The sequence below is a fragment of the Rhagoletis pomonella genome, unplaced genomic scaffold (genome assembly GCF_013731165.1).
Source record: "Rhagoletis pomonella isolate Grant_MI unplaced genomic scaffold, Rhpom_1.0 Rhpom_scaffold_00015, whole genome shotgun sequence".
Lineage (NCBI taxonomy): Eukaryota > Metazoa > Arthropoda > Insecta > Diptera > Tephritidae > Rhagoletis > Rhagoletis pomonella.
This window is the reverse complement of record NW_023458569.1, coordinates 5,516,276-5,520,231: the sequence shown is the minus strand read 5'-3', so window position 1 is coordinate 5,520,231 and position 3,956 is coordinate 5,516,276.

Sequence of the window (3,956 nt, the reverse complement as noted above, 5' to 3'; positions counted from 1 at the left end):
CCTCTTTTTTTAAATTTAGAAGGTTTGTATTTGAAACTGAATTTATGTAGTTTGGTCATATATGTAGTCCAAAGAGTTTAAAATTAAAACCGAAATTTTTAACCGTGTATTGAAACATTTTGGTCCAACATTTTCACCAAGAGTTCAGGTTCATGATTTTTAGTGACGCATTTGTCTTCTAATATTACGATTTGGTGGTTGTCAGAAGGCACATTTTCCGTCTTAAATAACTTAGCAAAACATGCATACAAAGATACGTAATAGTTTCAGTGCGTTTGAAAGGCGCCACGTCCCCTTTTCAAATAACCCCAATTTTCTCTAAGAGCATGGGATTGATGTCATATATCTCTATACTATTTTCAAGTAATTTACCATGGGAGGTGCCACGTCCCTTTTTCCAATAGCCCCAACTTTTCTTCATGACCAGCCGCGTTGTATATATCTTGTACATACCAAGTTCCAGTACTCTTCCATGAACACATTCAGAGATATGCAGCATGAAAAATTCGATGTGTATGGGAAGTGCCACGCCTCCTTTTCCGATAACCACAATTTATCTCCATGAGTATGCGATTGCTTTCATATATCTTCATACCATGTTCGAGACCTCTTCTATGAACATTCTCCGGGATATGCAGCATGAAAAATTCGGTTTGTATGGGAGGTGCCACGCCCCTTTTTCTAATAACGCAATTTTTCTCCATGAGTATGCAATTGTTTTCATATATCTCCATACCATATTCGAGTAGTCTACCATGAACACTTCCAGAGATATGCAATATGAAAAATTCGGTTTGTATGGGAGGTGCCACGCCCCCTGCGCCTGGCGGTATGAAATAACTTTAAATCCGATTCTCATACCTGCCATATATACACAAAAAATTTCATAAAGATCGGTCGACCCGTTTAGGAGGAGTTCGACCACTAACACTGTGACACGAGATTTTTATATATTAGATATTTTTCTATCAATTACTGCATGTGCCGATATTCTCGTTTTCGTTTTTGGTGTTTCCGACTGGGTAGGAGTATGATGTAATGTGGAACGATTTTTCGTCATATTTTGGCTAATTTGGTTTGGAGACAAACCGATTTCGGCGTTGTGCCATCTTCAGTGTCATTTTTCGTTCGGAATGTGCCGATATTTGAAACTGCGACTCACGGAATAATAGCACTGGCATACAAAAAAAGTGACGGGTGCTTTTAACCAAAATTTCGAGCTATTTTTTCTGTTTTTTATAATTTACTGTACGTGTCAAACGGACCTCAGATTCGGATTCTGTGGGTCGAAATACATGTCGGTAGGTGGGTCTGGTAAAAAGCACGCGACATTTTTTTTTGTGCCGGAATAATCAAAACGATTTGTGGACCTTACCAAAAATTGCCAGATGGCCGAGTTTTTATACCATTTTTACTGTAGAATTCAAAATGAATCGCAAACATTCGAAAGTTGTTTCAGAAGTGCAGCCCGTGGTGCTGCCACTGTAATTCAAATATTTCCAGTATTCGAATATGAGATGACTCTAATTTTATCGAAGTAAATTTGTAGAAGTGTCAGTAGTGCTGCCACTGAAACTCGAAGGGTTTTTATAACTACGCACAGGCAAAAACATAATTAATTTCTTTCTAGTAATGCAAATAGATGTTTGGTTGCAAAAGTTACCAAAATAAAATAAAAGTTACCAAGTTACCAAATCGTTTGAAAGTTACTAATTTTGGTAGAAAGTTACCAATTGTGGCAACCATGGCCGTGGTTACACCACCAATTTCGATTGGCAATCACCGTGCAATTGTTGTTGTGCACAGCACGGAGTGAGAAAATTTACGAAATCGAACAACCAGCACGATTTGCTGGGTGAACCGAACAGCCAGCACGCCAATTTTTCAGGGTGGCAATACGCTATTTTGCGAAAAAGTATTTGTATTAAATATTATAATAGTAAAAAATATTTTTTTTATTATTATTATAAAGTAGATATTAAAAAAAAATATTATTATAAAATTTAAATATTAAAGAAAGGAAAAATATTAAGTTGTTCTTCCATTTTTCATTTTTCGACTTCAATTTTGATGCATTTTTAGTTGCATTTTTACTTCAGTGCTGCCATTGTGTGCGAAATTGTATGAAATGGAAAAAGGCATTTCTTAAGAAGCAACCCTGTGCTCGCCTATCAGCAAACAGAGCGTAACCACTTCTCACCAATCACCGAAATTTTTCACTTTTGATTGCCAATTAAAATTGGTGGCATAACCACGGCCTAACAAATGTCTTGTTGGGCGACTCAAATGTATCCGTGCAGTGTTTTATTAGCCGTGCGCGCTACCAATCCGCAAGGCCTAGGTTCAAGCTCTGGTCAAAGCAACAGCGCAAAAAAAGTTTAGAAAACAGGTTTTTTCTTAACAGTGGTCGCCCATCTGCAGGCAATGGCAAACCTCGGAGTTCATTTCTGCTATGAAAAACAGCTTCCCATAAAAAAAATACAATCGCCGCACAGTGTATTATTTCCACATTCTAGAAAATATTAATTACGTTATTTTATGTCGCCAAATTTCAAAACAACGTCAACAATGTTTTTAGAAATGCCTGCTAAAGACGAAACAATAACAATTACAAAATATAAACCAAAGTGTAGGGCGGGACGGGAATCGATTTGGAAGATTACCGAGCGCAGTATTATCTAAAATTGTATACTTGAAACTGAATCTCAATGTTTAATTTGTTGGCGTTATGTGATTTATGCAACAATTGCTAAAATACCATTTTGGTGTTATTTTTTCGGGTATGTTCTTTTTAATGAATATACATTTTTCGGATTTTAGTAAACCAGGACTGAGTATTTCATGTTAAAGTAAAACGATGTTAATTTAGATTTATTTTTAGCAATTTATTAATTTCATTAGACCCGCAAACTCGTTATCCGCCCCTATTCGATAAAGTTTGTATCTCAGTTTATTTACCACTCCTCTTTGACTTTAAACAACATAATTTTAGCTGCTGGAAAGTGCAGGTTTTAATGAAATTTTAATTTTTCAGGCCTACTAGGAATTTCATTTTCTTCGAGTAATTTCTTTGAATTTCATCTCGGCCGAGACAAATTCTGTTATTTCCGCTTTGAATAGAGAAAGCCTAATTCATAACCTTCCCAACAGTATCCCACTTTTGTAAATAGAGAAAGAAATATTGAACTTATAACGGAATTTCGCTGACCCAACTTGGTTTTTTATCGATATTTTCCCCGCACATAATTAAAAAAATAAAAGTTTATTTTTAAGTCCATTTTTGTCAGTTTACAATTCATTGTTGTAGGGAAATTCTAAATATCAATTTGGGTATTTTAGCCTTTGTAGTTAGTTTAATATTTCAGTTTTTGCCGTTTTAAAAATTGCAGTTATATAATAGGGTGACGTGGCAGTAACTCTAAATGACCAATTTTTTGTAAAAAGCTTCGCCTATCTTATAACATACCTTGTGAAAAATTTCATTAATCTATCTTCCATAGTTTTCGAATTACAGAATTAAAAGCAGAGAGATGGGTAAAATCTTACACTGTGCGCTGCAAGCCTGATTTGCTAGGAATTTTGTTTTTCTCGTTGTTTTATTTTATGTTACTTTTAAATATTTTCCACTATAAGAAAATGTTGAAATTGGATTTCATTTGGGTTAAAGAAAACGACAACTGTGAAAAAATATCAACCAATACATTCAAATAAATTGTCAAATAAGCATATTTACATTTTTTGTTTTGCCTATCTGGATTACTGTATACTGTGGATTTGGTTTTACACCTTCGGGTGTCAAAACATGGCCTAACTAAAGAGTTTCTTTTGATTTATTTTATATCCCAGCCAGCAAGAAAACGTACATTTTACGAACATTATGTTTTACGAGGGATTCTCGTATCGCCAAAAAGTTAGAGAAAAGCTCGTAAACGATAAAACAAAAAAATATAATAGAA